The 16,930-nt window shown below is 40.7% G+C and overlaps 2 protein-coding genes across 11 annotated transcripts in view; one reads left to right on the forward strand and one right to left on the reverse strand.

Annotated features, from left to right (window-relative positions):
• Window positions 1-16,930, reverse strand: part of TIMP2 (TIMP metallopeptidase inhibitor 2) — a 321,405-nt gene that overhangs the window by 285,893 nt on the left and 18,582 nt on the right. The gene's annotated exons all lie outside the window — the stretch shown is intronic.
• The window catches only part of C1QTNF1 (C1q and TNF related 1), an 85,086-nt gene that overhangs the window by 41,405 nt on the left and 26,751 nt on the right, over window positions 1-16,930 (forward strand). For 4 of the 10 annotated variants that reach the window (XM_069076052.1, XM_069076060.1, XM_069076058.1 and 1 more), the window contains exon 1: window positions 8,341-8,609. The exons of 2 other annotated variants lie outside the window; for them this stretch is intronic. The gene's annotated coding sequence lies outside the window, so the exon portion shown is untranslated. 4 more of the 10 variants (XM_069076054.1, XM_069076055.1, XM_069076053.1 and 1 more) reach the window with 2 other exon arrangements.

Consider the following 16,930-nt stretch of genomic DNA (forward strand, 5'->3'; position numbering starts at 1 on the left):
TTTCTAAACTGCTCTATGGACATTGAGCACATGGAAAGCAATAGCAGTCACCGAATCTAATAGTTTTCAAAAACAGGCAACAACTCCCAAAGCCTGTTCTCTCCTTCCATCATTACAGAGAGTAAAAGGTTTCTTCCAGATTGGGTAAAGCAGGAGGGGTGGTCAATTTAGTTTTCAAATTTTCAAAAGCTTTCACCTGGTGGTCTGGGCCTTGAGTAGCAATTAACTTGATTGCAGTCCCTCCCAGGCTTTGGATTTAATTGGATATAGACCACTCTGGGGGAACACTTTAGGATCTAGGAGTCAAAAACAAATGCTGGCATGGCAGAAGTAGCTCACCCAGGAATTTCCTGATCCCAGCTATTGAATCAAGTATCTCCCACACTTCTGAGGGAACATGGGGAGATCTGGGAGGCTTAACTAGAGAAAATTGGCTTCCCAATTTCACCAACAGGTCTCTTCCCAACAAGGGGAAAGGATAAGAGGAGAGCATAAGAAAGGAGTGTTCAAACAACAGATCCCCAAATACGCAAGGGAGGGGGTATGTCTCACCACATCCTTTAGTTTTCCCTTCTATGCCTACCGTGTTTCCCCGATAATAAGACCTATCCCAAAAATAAGCCCTCCCCTTACTGTGTAAGATTCCTCTAAAATAAGCCCTCCCCTGAAAATAAGCCCTATTGAGATTGCTACTGTAGTGAAGGCGATCCCCTGTGCTACACGCTACATTACGGTACCTTCTGTATGCACCGTCCCCTCCCCGCCCCCCAAACCTCGCTCCTAGCTGCATCCAATCAGAGCTGCAGCAGTGAGCGCGTCATCCTGTTCTTCCCCAGTGATTTGCTTATTGAATAAAGGAACATTTTTTTGTTCACATTTACCTGTTTATTAAAATTGCTGTCAATGTTCATTAAAATAAGCCCTCCCCTGAAAATAAGCCCTCTGGTGTTTTTCTGTCCAAAAAATATAATAAGACAGTGTCTTATTATCAGGGAAACATGGTATGACCCAACAAGTAGGGCCAGAGTAATTAATTAAAACAGAGAATGTAGCTCCCATATCGATCAGAAAGCAGGTAACCTTACCTTTAATTTCAATGCTTGCCCAGGGCTCAGTGAGGGAAATGGAGAAGGTGGGAGCACTGCCAAGCCTCAGGCTTCCCTGCCATTCAGAATCTTGAGAAGACTAGAGGACAGATTAGTGGGAGGTGGCTCTACCACTTTTACCTCAGTGACCATCCTTCCTCCAATGTCCCTCCTGGTCAGATGGGCACAGTTCTAGAGGCATTGGTTGGTGCTCTGGAGGGGCACTCCTTGGACCAGTGACCCTCTTTGTGGCATCAAAAGCAGGTTTCCCCCTGCCCAAGTGACTGGGCTTCCTCCAAGGGTTTTTCCTGGCCATGGCAGCAGCCAAGAATCGAGCATGTTCTCTGTCTCTGGTTTGTTCCTTGTGTTCTTTCTCCTCTGCTGCAACCAGGTCTCTGTTATTAAAGACTCCAAAGGCCATCTCCAGTAATTGGGCCTGAGGTGTTTGGGGTCCCAATGCCAATTTCTGCAGTTTCCTCCTGATATCTGAGGCAGATTGACTAATAAAATACATGTTAAGTATTGCTGCCCATTCTATAGAGTCAGGATCTAAATTTGTATACTTTTTAATAGCTTCTACAAGTCTATCTAGGAAAAGGGCAGGGTTTTCTTGATTTGTCTGAGAAATTTCTCTAATTTTCTGATAATTTACTTGCTTTTGAAATGCAGTTCTTCGGCCTTCTAACAGGCAAAGTACCATATGGTCTCTCTTTTCCCTGTCCTCCCAGATTTGATAATCTCATCCTGGGTCACTAGTGGGAACAGCAGCTGTTCCTGGGGGGTATTTTCTGGGGGTCATTGCTAGCCAAATGATCTCCAAATTTTAGGGCTTGTTCCTAGATTCTTCTCTTCTCCTCAGTGGAACAACAGGTAGAGAAGAGGATATGCAAATCACAAAATGCAAAACAAGAAAGCTCAAATTGCAGGGTTAAGTCCCGAAAGCCTTCAGTAAACCTTGTTGGGTTTTCAGAGAGTTTACCCAACTTTTCTTTAATTTGATTGAGATCTGAAATGGAGAATGGGACCTGCACTCTAGTTGTCCCACCTGATGAGAGAGGTGCTTCCCTTAAAGGAAAAAGTCCTGAAGGTTCTAGAGGGACAGGGACTTGGGAAGGGAGATTAGAAGTCCCACTTCCTGTGAGAGAGTGACTAGGGGGGTGCTGGCTGAACTGGATCAGACTGCAAGACTGGGGAATCTGGCTGGCAAGGGGGAAAGTCAGCCGGCACCTGAGGAGCGGAAGCAGTCATAAGAGGAGATACCTCTATGACTGCCTCGGGGGTAGGGCCTGAGGGCTGAGTGGGTGTTTCCTTATGGGAAGGGGTCACAGAGGGAGGCACTTCAACCTGACCAGTGGCTGGGACCAGAGCAGGGGTCCCTGATGGGGAAGGGGCCATGCTGGGAGATGCAGGATAGAAGACATGGATGGTGTAGGAGATGGGAAATGAGGGGTGTTGGGCTAGAGGAAAAGGGAAGGGGAACCAAGGGGAAAAGGGTTGGGGTGCAGCAGAAGGGGCTGGGGAAGCTGCCTCAGTGACCTGAACAGGAGTTGCTGAGGGGGGAGGGGCTAGAGCTGAAGCCATAGGAATTTAATTGGTCCCCATTGCCCCTCTGTGGAGGGGCTCTAGCTTCAAGCATCTCACAGTCTTTCCTGAGAACCTTGTTCTGAGAAAGTTCAATAAAAGCCATTAAGTAGGCAATTTCTATCCATCTTCCTTCTCTGTGACAGTATGATTCTAACTGCAAGAGAGTTTTCTCTTTTAAAGTCCCCAAAACAGGCCACGATTCATTGTCTTTTAGGCTATACCTAGGCCAAACAGTGTTGCAAAAAAGACCCCAACTTTTCCTTTTTAAGATCTCCAGAGAAACTAGACAACCCAAAGGTGAATTTTTGGGAGCTACAGGCATAGGGCCTGGAAGCCACTTCCTCCATAAAGGAATGTTTGAGAGTAAGACTCAAAAAACAAACCAAAAAATCCCACAAAAAAGTATCTGAAGTTTTCCCAGTTCCCTAGTGCCAAGAGATGACTTACACTTCCAGATGGGGCATTTGTCCTTATCTTCCATTCTTCAGAAACTCTGCACATGTCCATGTTCTCCAAAATAACCAAATAGGACTGAAAACCTGAGGTCAGGCTGCACACAAAACAGCCTCCTAGCTGTCTGACTTAATGGGACCTGAGAGGTCAGGTCCAAAAAAACCCCATACACAGAACCCCCCCCCCCCAAAAAAAAAAAACAAAACTAGGGAAAGAGAGAGGCTTATGTACTTTCCAGCCCTTCCTGGAAAAGAACTCAAGATTAGCAGTGTTTCCCGGCCAGGGTACCATAAAATGAAGAGGTTACCCACTAAGAGGTTTGTTTAGGGTTGCTCTGGAGACCCCAAAATACCAACATGCTGGGTGACATCCCTGTACCCCACACACTATGAATGCCAAAAGATGGAAGGAGCACAAGAGTAAGAGTCTAAAATGAAAGGAAGTTTGTTAATAATGGAATAGGGATTCTAGAGACCAGTGGAAAGCAGTGCAATGGAATCACCAGGAGGTACTTCTCTATACATGTGTTCTGGAGCACCCTCCTCTAAATATTTTTGTCCCAAATTTTAAAAAACAAACCTAGTTTTGGCTTTTTCTTGTAATACTTTGGTAACTAAACCATTCTGGATCTGTCTTATGATGAATTTTCCACTATAATGAATAGTATTCTTCTGAAGTTCCAGTGTATTATTTTTAGAGGAGAAAAAATAAAGCATTCAAAAAATTTAATTTTCCCAATGTTTTGCTCTTTTTGTTTGTGCTTAGTTTGTTTGTTTGAACAAAATCATAGTATTAAGATGACAAAAGGTGGGAATTCCATCAATGTTGGAGAGGCTGAAGGAAGATAGGCATATTAATACACTGTTGGTGGAGCGATGAATTGATCTGAACATTTTGGAAAATAACTTGGAATTGTAGCAAGATTTAAGGATTTGGGATTGACCATATTCACTTGTAGGCCTGCTACTTGATTTGCTACCATATTTTATTTTGTTATTTGGAACTTGAGTATAAATCAGAGATATGTTTGTATATTTCTGCTTTAGTTAATACAGTTTCAATATATCTTTCAATTAATTAACTATTCTCAAAGCTCCTACAAGTTAATCAAATATTATTTATTTAGTAAACTGGAAAAACTAACTTTTTCCAATAAGTTACTCATGCCTCTTTATATTAAATGTCTTAATCTACTAAGATTAAGTAAATATTACAGTTATTGAATACACAACTTATCAACAGTGAAATCTAATAAAAAAAGAATTATTTACAGTATCTTAGCAGTGAGAATGATTACAACCAGAGACACCTCAAACCCTAATTGTTAATGGCAGATGACTTCACTTTTGAGGACACAGTTCATTCAGGATAACAAAAAATTCCTGAGTAAGAATTCTCTTCATCTTCTTCCTAAGATAAAGATTTTAAAAGTTCCATCAAGAAAAAAGTCCTCACAAACCGGGATGACATTTCAAGGGAGAGCGTGGTGGTTTTGACTGTACGGATGTTCCACATAAACTTTTTGCAGAGATGGGTGGTAGCTGTGGGAGGTCACCTTTTTATCTATGAGTTGTCTTGAATTTATAGTGTTATACCTCATGTACAAAACCATTTTTTTCCTACAAAAAAAGAGAAAGAAGTCCTCTCTATCTTTTTTTTCTTATTATCTCCAGCTTCTGTTCAATCATGACAGAAAAAGTGTCTTCAGTTTTTCTCAAGCCTTTACTCTTAATAGTCTCCCCAAACTGATTATTAAGACTACCGTTTACACAACATTTCATCGGCCTTTTGAAAGTTCAGTAACAGTATCTATAGTCTCTGTGGGAGAGCTTAGCAAAAAAGATGTTATACCAAACAGAAAAAAAGGTGAAAATGTACACTTTGACTCATATCCCAATGCTTAGGTGTATGTTTTGATGTCAAAGATAGAAGAAAAAGTTCCACATAGACCAAAATATTCACATAGCAACACTATTGTGGTCACAAGGAACTGTAAACAAGAAGTAGTTGCTCATTTCAGTCAGTCAGTTGATAAGCATTTATTAAGCTCCTAATATTATGACAGGCATGGTTCGAAGAGCTGTGAATACAAAGAAGAGGGGCCCACAATCTAATGGGGAAGATAAGATGCAAAACAAATATATACAAACAAGCTATATGCAATATAAATAGAAAATAATTAACAGAGGGAAGGCAGTAGAAGTAAGAGGAACTGGGAAAGACTTCTGATAGAAGGTGGAATTTTAGCTGGGACTTGAGGGAAGCCAGGAGACAGAGAAGAGAAGGGAATGTATCCTAGGTATGGAGGACAGCCAGAGAAAATAGTCAGAACCAAGATGTAATAACTTATTCAGGGAAGAGTAAGGAGGCCATTATCATGGATCAAAGAGTATGTGTTGGAGAATAAGGTATAAGAAGACTAGAAAGTTTGGGGGGTGGGGAGGACCAAGTTATGAAAGATCATGAACACCAAATGTAGGATTTTGTATTTGATAGTAGAGGTGATAGAGAAACACTGGACTTTAATGGACTGACCTGTGCTTTAGGGAAAATTATGCCATCTGAATGGAGGATATTGAGTAGAGAACAGAAAAAAAAGAATGATTATAATAATAGTACTTATAATAACTAACATTTATATATCATGTTTAGATTTGCCCAGATCCCACTGCTAGGTGTATGCTTCAAGGAGGTCAAAGATAGAAGCAAAAATCCCACATACAACAAAATATTCATATAGCAGCACTTATGTGGCAGTAAAGAACTGTAAACAAAAAGTAGATGCCCATTTTATTCACCTAAGTCAAGTGTTTCACAAGTGCTACCTCATTTAATTCTCACAAGACACTGTGAGACAGATGCTGTTATTCTTACTTTACAGATGAGGAAACCAAGGCCAACATGTTAAACGACTTGTCCAGGGTCACATAGCTAGTAAGTATCTGAGGCAAAATTTTAGCTCCAAATCCACTTTAACTATGGTGCCACCTATCACCCTCTTCTTATACCTAAATATGAAGAATTCAGAGAGGCATAGGAAGACATATAAATTGATACAGAATGAAGTAGGCATGACCAGGAAAACAATATACACGGTGAGTACAAAAATGAAAATGGAAAGAACAGAAAACTCAAACTGAATTTTGTGCAATTATAATGCTTGAATTTGACCCTACAGAAAGAATGAGAAAATGCATATCACCTTCCTCCCTTATTTTTAGAGGTGGGGAACTTTTCATGTGGAATATTTCATATGCTTGTCAGACTTGGTTGATGTGTTGGTTATTTTTGCTGAACTGCTTTTTTCTTTCTTTTTTGTTCTTTGTTTCAAGGGATGATTTGTGGGATAGGATAATCGGGGGGGGCATATTCATAAAAGGTGATGTTCAAAGAAATATTAATATAAATTCAACATTTGAAAAAAATAAAGCATAGCATTAATCCATTGCTACAATATGTCTGTACTACCAGGGTAGGAAGATGGGGGAATTTCAAGACTTATTAGCTAGGACCTAATCCAGAAAATTTCATAATTCCAGGAAGACTGTAGACAGGTCCTGGATTCTCTTAACTAACAGCAGTTCCATAAAGATACTGAGTCCTTGTCCTTCCTCCTTTCCCTTCAAGATTATGGTGGAGTTTTTCTGTGGTATCAGTGTTGGGAAGGCCATCTGAGGACAAAGTAGCTAAAGGAAAATCAGTCAGTTTGTTGGGCTCATGTCTTTATTCATTTCCACACTTCCTTAAGTTACAGGAATGAAGATGGCTTTATCTTTGAATTTTCCTGAATTAATAATCTATAAAGGATGTAACTTTCCAGGTCTTAGACATAAATCCTACAGAATGTGAGACATCTGACCTTATTCTTATCATTAGCTAGAACTGTATCAGGAATAGCAACCTCAGGAAACCAAAGCACTTAATTTCCTAATAATGTCCCTTAAAAATAAACTGGGCACTCTTCACTGAATTCAGAATAGATTGGTTTTTACATACTATAAAAAAAGGACTGAAAAGTAGTTGACAAAATTTTAAAATTCCTATGAGGATTTGGCATTACTGGCTTCTTTTACTCCTACATTATGGTGTTAGCACTGTCAGCTCACTTTGCTCATGGTCTGCACAGCATAGGTGTGTCTGTCATGGGAAGTCATTGCTCATCTACCATCAATCTCCTTTTGTTCTTCGATCCTCATCCATACTTGACTTCCTGCCTCACCCCCAGCTCTAGGACAACATCACCTGTGCCAGATGTGTATCAAGTATGGTAGCTACTTCTTCATTTAAAAAAAAATTCCCTCCCCCACCCCCCAGATGTTTGTACTTGGCATTCCAAAGAGAAATATTTGTAGAGATCCAGGAAGGAAATACCAAAGCAAGGGAGAGCATCTTTCCCCTGGGAACCCAATGCCAGTTCACCATATTGCCTTATCTCCTGCCTAGATATAGCCAGAGAGAGTACACATAGGATTGGCTGCCTAAAGTAGAGATACTCTGCCCATACTGAGCACTTCTTACATAGGGCTTGGAGGGAAGGAGAGGTGAGGAGAAGAGGAAGAGAGTCATTGCCATAGCAGAAAACTGTTTCTTCCGTCAGATCCCTCCTCTTCTAATGAGCTTACTATTAGGTTTAGTTCCTGGGTGAGGAATGGAGATAGGGCATCAAATCCTCTCCTCACTCAGATGTCCTAAACTTCTAGGGTCCAATTCAGATTTGTCATAGAATGGAAGCTTAAAATTCACATGTTTGGTCACAGGCATTTCTGGACCCCGAGTCCCTCTAATCTCATAACTTGATGTCTCTGGCCTCTGATGCTCGTTAGCCTGGCCCTGAACATCCTTGGTCTGGGTTCCTGATGCCACTGCCTCCTAGCTCTCAGAGGCACAAATAGGCTAACAACATCTGGATTGACTTTCAGATACTCTGATGTTGCAAGTCTGATTCTCCAGTCTGGGCTGGCTCCCAAGGGGTGGCGGGGAACAGCAGAGGTTGATTTTCCCCCTGCCAACCCGGGCACACACAGAGTTAATACTTAACTGCTGCTGTTTGTATAAAATGCACTGGGAGCCATTCAAGGCTCCACTGCGCCTCACATCTGGCTAGGGTTTTCCCTTTACGTGTTTGTCCTGGTTTCTTCCTCTCTTCCTTGACTTTCGAGAAACCGCATTTCCGCTTCTGGCCAAAGAAATCGTGGAGCGGTGGAGATAAAGGTGCTGGGAGGGGACTGGCTGTTACTTGCACTGACCCCCCCCTCCCTCCCAATCCCTCTTTGCTTGTTTTCTTCCCTCGGGACTATTTTCCCCCTGGCTGTCTCTCCTTCGAACAAGTCTGTGCTTTCCCTCAGACCTGGCTGGGGTGGGGAGGAGGTTCCAATCCCCAGGAGATGCTCTAAAAGATCAAGCCTCTGCTGAGGCAACAAGACAGTTGCTGGTGGAAAGACAGACGAGATAGAAAAAATCCTGAACCTGGGGAAGTTTAACAGCAAGGTAGGCTGAACCGGGCCAGGGCTAAGTTGTGGCCTGAGGGGCCGCAGGGCCGGGTGGGGGGGGGGGGAGGTCTTGGGGAGCGGGGGACAAAAAGGGGCTGAGGAGAGGGTGAGGGCAGAGAGGGGAGCCGGGCACTGAATTGGTTTGTTGCTTCCTTGACCTCGGAGCAATTCTTTATCAAAGAGTTCTCCCGACAGCAAAACTGACAGGCGAACTTTGCAGCAGGCAGGCTCTCAGGGATGGAAGCTAAGAGTGTTTCCGTGCTGCTGGCAGGCGTACAAAAAGGGAAAGGGTCCGTTCGGCGTCCCAGTTTGTTCCTTGCTGTCATTCACCCCATTCACTTACACAAGGGCTACAACTTAGGGCCTTAACTCTCTGGATATGGAAAGGGAATGAATGCTTGGGAATGTCTTCTGAAGATTTTTGCTAGTAAACATTCTCAGGACTGTTCATACCTCCTTTTGTTCTTCTTGAGGTTCCCCCCCCCATCTTCAGGGTTTTTTTTTTCTTTCCTGAAGGAGTTAAAAGAAAAGGAAGATGGGACCCATTGCCTGAATATGCTTGGTAGGAGATAGCTACCCACCACGGGCAGCTTCTTTTTATGACTGGGGTGTCAAGATTTATCCCAATTGTCTCCACAAATATTACCGGAAGCATTGACTTTCAGCTTCTGCATTTAAATAACTGAGATATTCCTGGAGGAAATCCAGCTTGGACAGGAAAAAACAATGTCACTTCACCAGGCTCACTTGAGGGGCTTTAGGGCTGCTGCTCATGTCTTGGAGAGTATGAGTCTTTGCGTTGTGGTACATTTGTGTTACTGGAGATACAACATAGGGTGCCAACCCAGTATCTTTGACTATATGTAACACACTACACACACAACACACAACCTGTGCACACAAGTTGACCCAGGGGCAAACAACCTGTGGAGATGTGTTTATCTCTAGGTAGGGTGTGTCTGAGGAAGAGGCTCTAGTCATCATAAATGCTTCTCTGTGCACACTTGTGATTTTCTGTCTTTATACAGAAACACTAATTAGCTGGGGAGTATCCTTGCCATTTGTGCACTTCTTTTTCCAAAGGCAGCTTTTATCCTGGTTCCCAGTTTCTTTGTAGATCATCTTAATCCCTCACCATGTGTCTTCCTCTGCCAGTGATCCTGTGTGACTCTATTTTGTAATTCTTCCACTTGGTATGAAGAAGCATGTTGATTCTCAGATCTCTTCTCTTCTCTTCTCTTCTCTTCTCTTCTCTTCTCTTCTCTTTTTCTCTCTTTCCTGTCTTTCTCTGTTTTCTCTTACTGTTTTTTTTCTCTTTATCTCTCTTCCTCTCTCCTCCTCTTCCAGGTTTTAGAAACCGAGGAATTTTGTGTAGATGAGAATGTTCTGCTTGAGCAACATAAACTAAAATGTAAAGTTCCCTGAGAAAATGAATTTTCCCAAAGGCTAGATGTACCACAGGTCCCAGTGGGAAGTGTGTGACGTCCTTGGAAGTTGCTTTGCTCCTACTTTTTTTTTCACAAAGCAAAGAAACATAAGCTCTTCCAATGGTCTGCCAAGGCACACATGGCATCTTTGCAAATAAATGTGCTTATTCCCATGTGTGCATTTCTGTCTATATTTGTACAATGGTAGCTACTTATAGTGGTCTGGTGACATAGTCTCACCTTGACACCATCAACATTACTGGATCTGGGGACAGAAAGTTAGGAAATTCTTCAGCAGATCTGCTCAGTGTCCCAGGGAGAAAAGTGCCAAAGGATATCATCTTTTCCCTCTCCCATCCCCCCCTGGAAATATAGAGCTTTAAAGCAGTGAGAGAACTTAGAAATCATTTAGTCTAATCTCTTCATTTTTAAAGATGAAGAAATTGGGGCTCAGAGAGGTTGTATGATTATCCAAGATGACTCAGTAAGTTAGTTGACAGAACTGGGACTTTGTCTTTGAATCTCAAGTGCTTAGCTGTAATACCTTGCACACACAAATCATTTAATAGATGCTTATCAGATTTAATTTAATTTTTCTAACTTCTAGGAAGTTATACCTCTGTGCTTGTAGAAAATTTCCTGTTGCATAGAAGGAAATATGCTTTCTCTTACCTGTGGACCTTATCTCTTCTCCTCTCTCTCTTTAATGACACTCTCACCCCCACCTTGCAAAAGGTTAGAGGATGTGCATCTCTGAAAGGTGACCTCTGCAACTTAAAATGAGGGAGCTCTGAGTGAGAGGCAGAACTGCTGGACACTTGGGCATATGAATTTTAGATTCCTACCAGTGTAAAAGTTCTCTGTCCTGGTGATGTAGTTAGTAGGACAGGTACATACAGCTGCTGAAGGCCACTGATGCCCACTGGGAGTGACCCAATCCAACACTCTCACAGGAAGGGAACATCTGGCCCTTTTCATTCCTAGGCTGTAGCTTCCCTATCCAAACTAACAAGTACGAAACTTTTTTTTTTTTCCTGAACATACTTGGTTTTTGTTCCTGGTTCCCTCCTGTCTCCCTCAGCTGTAATTAGTATGACTCATAAACCAAATATTCTGGCATTGAACTTTGTCCATCAAAACAAAGATGAAAAGAATTTTGTAGGCACAATCATGCTGCCAAGTGTCTACACTATACACTCGTTGCTGTTTCTCTTGTCCTCTATTGCCAGTACCTGGTGTGTCTCTCTGTTCCTTGGGTTGATGGTAGCTGAGGCTCCAGGGACCAGCTGGGCCATGTGCTGGGCCTATACCAAAGGGGTGAGTGTAACAATGGGAAGAACAGGGAGGGTGGAAGGGTAAAAGAAATGTTTCCCTAAAGCTGTTTTATTTTATAATTTGCATAAAGGAGAAACCACTTTAACAACCTGGAATGTCTCTCCACCTGTCTCAGCCTTGACAGTCTGAAGAATTCTAAGGGAATTTAAGAGGGAAATGTCTTACATCAAAGGCTCATCCTTTTGGTAATGAAGTATGGGAATAACACCTCCATAGTCTTAGTTCTGGGTTTCTTCCTGCTTAGGTCTGTAGCATTCTCCTTATGCTGGGTTTGAAATGAGAGAGCTAGTCATTCTGGGGTACTGACATGCTTCTCTCAGTGCAAGAAATCATTTGCATTCTTTGGATGCTAATTTTTGAAAGATCATTCTAAACCTCAGGGATTTTGTTCTGTTCCTCTTGTCTGTGACCAAGACAGCTAGGTTGTACAGGGGCCTGTATTCAGGAAGATCTGAGTTCAATTCTGACCTCAGATACTTAGCTGTATTACCCTGAGTGAGTCAATTAACTTGTTTGCCTCAGTTTTCTCATCTGTAATATAGGGATGGTAATAGTACCCTCTACCTCCCAGGGTTATTATGATGATGAAATGAGTGTTTGTGAAGTACTTGGCATAGCACCTGGGATATAGTAGGTTCTTAATAAATGATAGTCTATTTCTGCAGGTTACTCAGTGTAGGACTACAAAACTTGCTATTTTATTATATAACTCACTTATGTCTTCCTTAGTTCTTACCTCACATACCTGTGTCTGCCTTCTTGGTGTGGCAGAGAAGGTTTGACTATAAACATGGAAGTGAAAAGGGAATTTTCGGGCTTTCCCTTTTCTCTGTTCCCCACAGTGAAATGTTGGGACTTTCACTGCTTGGACACATCGTTTTGATCTCGCCTCATCCTGTTCCTTCTTGCTTCTCTGGGGTGAGGGTAGTGTGTGTGTGTGTGTGTGTGTGTGTGTGGTGTGTGTGTGTGTATGTGTGTGTGTGAGAGAGAGACAGAGACAGAGACAGAGAGACAGAGAGAGAGAGAGAAAGAGAGAGAGAACAGAGAAAAAATATATCTCAGACTCCCCTTTACAATAGTAACTAAATTGTGCTTATTAACCAAGCAAGATAAGTAGTCCTCTAAAGTATTTTATAATATGGTTAAATCTTTATATTCTTGTTCATGCTTGCTTTTCCTAACTGGGATTGGCATTCCTGCCTGCACAGTCTGGCTTGTTTAAAGAGTGGGGTTGAGGTGTGTACAGATTTGTCCATAGCAGCAGAAAAACGTTAGGGTCAGGTATAGTGCCCCTGAAATACCTTTAAGAGGCTTAGGAGCAATCCTTAACCCAACAACTACTCTGTATAGTGAGCTGAAAGCAGAAGTTCTCTGTTTCCAGACCCTGCTTTTTCCTTCTGCAGGACTGATGTTGAAGGCTCTGAACTGCACTACAGTAGAACAGGATGTGCTCAAAGTGTGTGCCCATCTCTCTGGCTCCTGCAGGAATTTTCCTTGAAATGAAATGGAACAGAACAAGAGGCAGGCAGGGAGACAGATGGAAAAAAGAAAAAGGAAGGAGGAGGGAAAGATAGTTCAAATATTGTTGTTGGCCAAGGGCAAAGTTCTAACTTTTGCATCCCTCCAGCAACCCCTTTTTGCTTTGGTTACTAATCCCCATGTGGAATATTTGGCTACTAGACACAGGAGAAGCAGATTATATTTCCCAATAATTCAGATTTATGAAAGCCACCCAGGACTGACATCTTCCTGAGATACTTGGGCAAGAAGCATGTAGGCTCTTGGTCATAAGATGTTCAGATTATGGACTCTATCCCAAAGGTTTCTGGGTCTGTTCTCCAGATTTAGTGCCTTGCAACACACAGCACTTCTCCTCTTGATCTACATATAATGATGATAATGATGATGGTGATAACTATTGTTGATTATTTCAAAGCCTTGGATTCGGTTCCACACTAATGGTTTATTTATGTAATGCAATACTGTACTTAAAATAGAAACAAGTACAGTATAGTTAAAATGCTAGAGTATTTTATATTCTTTGTCCACATGGAAAACTGTTCTCTATTTAAAACATGCTAACATCATCAATCATGTCAAGAACAAATTATACAAAACATGTCATTTTTTAGGGAGACAGTATAAGCTCATTATAGTTTGCCTAACCTAATATCTACTTTACTCAAAATAGCTAAATATGACTTCCAAATTAAAGAGGAAGTCAAATCAAAGCATCTTATTAATTACTTGATGTACATAACTGACATCAAGGTATATGCCCCCACCAGAAAATACATTAAATAGCTCCTTCATCTCATGGAATCTTTCTTCAATGATATAAATGGTATGTGGTATATAAAATAATATTTGGATTTGGTTTAATATATGCTAAGAAAAGCTTTAACCTGGAGGTCAACATTGAATTGGATGAAGGTGATACCTACAAATACCTTGGTCTCCTCTAGGCAAGATACATTGAGCAAAAAATATTAGAAGGTTATGGTTGAATATTAAGAGACTTATTGGCAGTCTTTTAGGTTCATAACCTCAGTGTCATCTTTGGTGCCTCATTCACCCTTACCCCACAAATCCAGTTGTCAAATCATGCCATTATTACCTCTATAACACATCACACATTCTACCTCTTCTTTCTCCTCATGTACCTACCACTTCAGTTCAAGATTTCATCACCTCTTACCTAGATTATTACTACAGCATCCTCATTAGTCTCTATCCAAAGTCTCTTACCACTCCAATCTATCCTAGTGATCAAAGGGATTTCCTTAAGTGTTATTCCCCTATTCAATCAATTAAAATGGTCCCCTATTGCTTTTAATATAAAATGTAAATTCCTTTGTTTAGCTCCTATAACCCTTCACAACCTGACCTCAACCTATCCTTCTAGCCTTATTGTACATTAAGATATCCCATATTCTGCCATTTAGGCAAACTGGCCTTCTCTCTTCTCCTCATATAAGACATTCCATTTCTGAATCCATGTCTTTGAACTGGCCATCCCCCATGCTTGGAATATATTCCACATATTTCCTCATTACCTCTGCCTCACAGGAACTCTCTCTCTTTCTCTGTCTCTGTCTCTCCCCCTCCCTCACTCCTTCCATGATATACATCAAGTACCTCCTTCTATTTCAGTCTTTGCTGGTGCTCCCAACTATTAATGCTCTTCCTCCTTAACTACCTTGAATTTATTCTCCTTATATTTATTCTGTATATACTTAAATTCCTTGAAAGCAGAGATTGTTTCATCCTTTATATTTGTAATATATTGCATTGCCTGCCATACAGTAAGAGCTTAATAAATGCTTGTTGATTGGTATTACCCTGAAATCAAAGCTAAATGGAGAGAACAAATTTAAAACTGTTTATATTTGTGTAATATTAGCCTTATTGTTCACTTTTGGAAATACAGAATGGATCATAACAGATTTGAAAAGTAATCCTAACAAAAACCTGTACAATATTAACTGAATATTGATCTACCAGAATAAGGCAGCAAAAAACAGAGGAAGACAGACATTCTTATACAACATGACAAATATGTCAAAAACTGACAAAAAATGCTTTTAGAATAAGTGGTCAACACTCCATGGAGCAATAGTAAGGGGTGGTAACATGTACATGACATTAGATTTGTCAGATGTAGCAGAAAGTGGTTTAGCTTCATGTGGAGCTTATAAAACAGCTAAATTCCAAGAATAGAATCAAAAAGCCCTGCATGGTTGACATCCACATGAACTCAGCCAACATTTTGTTGACAAAGAAGCTTCAAGTAAATGGTGGAATCATGTGAGTTTGTGGAATCAGAGAGGTTTATGATGACAATTCAGAAACTGGTCATTTGCCACAAGAAATTACAGAAAGGTTATACTTAGAGAGACTTATTGACCAATGTAGATTATCTAAGAAAATGTTAGAAACTAGGCAAATGTATCCTTGCAGGATGCAAAAATTGGACACCTATCAAATACCTAAAAATACATTTCCTGGTGGTTAGAATAATACAACACAAGCTTGGTATCTTTAATGGACCAATCATTCCCCATACTAGAGACTCAAACCTCAACAATATCCTGGAGAAATCAGTCAATAACTTGGACCATTTTCAGAAACTACCCTGTTGTCCACAATCACCCACCATAACATTGGCCCATAAAAACTTAAGAACAATATTTTAAAAAGATGTCACCATACCACATACCCAAAACTTCTAAACTTCCTAGAAAAAAGTTTTGAAAGCATAGAGAGCTAGCAGAGGAGATAAAAATCATATGGGAATTAGGATGAGGTATATGTCATTCCTGTTGTCCAGTATGTTTTTGGAGTTGTACTAAGGATGCTTTCATTTTATAGGTGAGGAAACTAGGAGAGTTAAAGTGATTACCATAATCATACAGCTGAAGCAGAATTTTAACCCAGTTTTTCCTACCTCCAAGCCTAGTGCTCTGTTCACTAGGCCATTCTGGGTCTTGCATGTGAAAAAGTCTAATATGGGGTATGACAAAAAATATGCAATATATGGACCCAGGATAAGAGCTAGATTGCTAGATCTTCTTCATTCTGGTATTATTCTTATAGAATATGATGTCTACAAGACTGAAGACTATGCCTCTTTTAATAATAATAATAAAACCAACTCATCTATTTAGCACTTTAAGGTTTACAAAGAACTACTGTACTGCATTTCTATGAGATAGATAGCACAGGTTTTTTATTATCTTGTTTTATACATGAGGAAACTGATATCCTGCTGGAGCTGACTCAGGTTGGTTTGGAAGAAAGTGGGATATTCTTAGACCATGGAGAAGATACTCAGCAAGGATACAGCACTGGGTTAGTAGACAACAACCACTCTTGAATCCATACAGAAGTGTATCTGGTCAGAGGGTCAACAAAATGTGTTGACTGTTGGCTGGAGACCATCCGACCGGTCTGAAGGACGCTGACTCTTTGTGAGCTGTCTTATGTGTTAGGCAACTGCAAAGTCATGCCAATGGCTCCAGCCCTAGTCCTCTAGACCAGTCATGTCTCAGAGGAAGTTTTCTTGAGTTTTGGAGAAAAACTAGCCTTGCCTATATAGCAAGGAATAATACTGCTTTTACTGAAGAATGTAATTGACTTGTCCAAAATCATTCTGCTAATTAGTGACTGAAAGGGTGCAATTTCATAAATAACTGGTGTTCAATAAAAGTAACCATGCTCATCTAGGGTATTATTGTGCTCTCTAAAGTGAACTGGCCCTATAAAAATCATGAAGTTTATCATCTGGCACCTCTTTGCTTTCTTTGCTTTACTTTCTACCCTTTTATCATTTTCCTCGCCTCCTTAAAGCCACTGTCTCAAGAATTATAGTACTTTATAATACTACATGCAATAATATTTGCAAGATTGGGGATATAAAGGAAAAACCAAAAAAGTCTTTGCCTTCAATGAACTTCTATTTTTATAGGGTCTTCTTTGTCAGCACCCCATGTTCTCCTTTTTAAAAAATATATTTTTATTTTTTTACATTAATAAGCATTTATTTTCTCTTCCATTC

The sequence above is a fragment of the Petaurus breviceps genome, unplaced genomic scaffold (assembly GCF_028583685.1).
Source record: "Petaurus breviceps papuanus isolate PSGF00001 unplaced genomic scaffold, PetGlider_PUasm1.0 90925, whole genome shotgun sequence".
Lineage (NCBI taxonomy): Eukaryota > Metazoa > Chordata > Mammalia > Diprotodontia > Petauridae > Petaurus > Petaurus breviceps.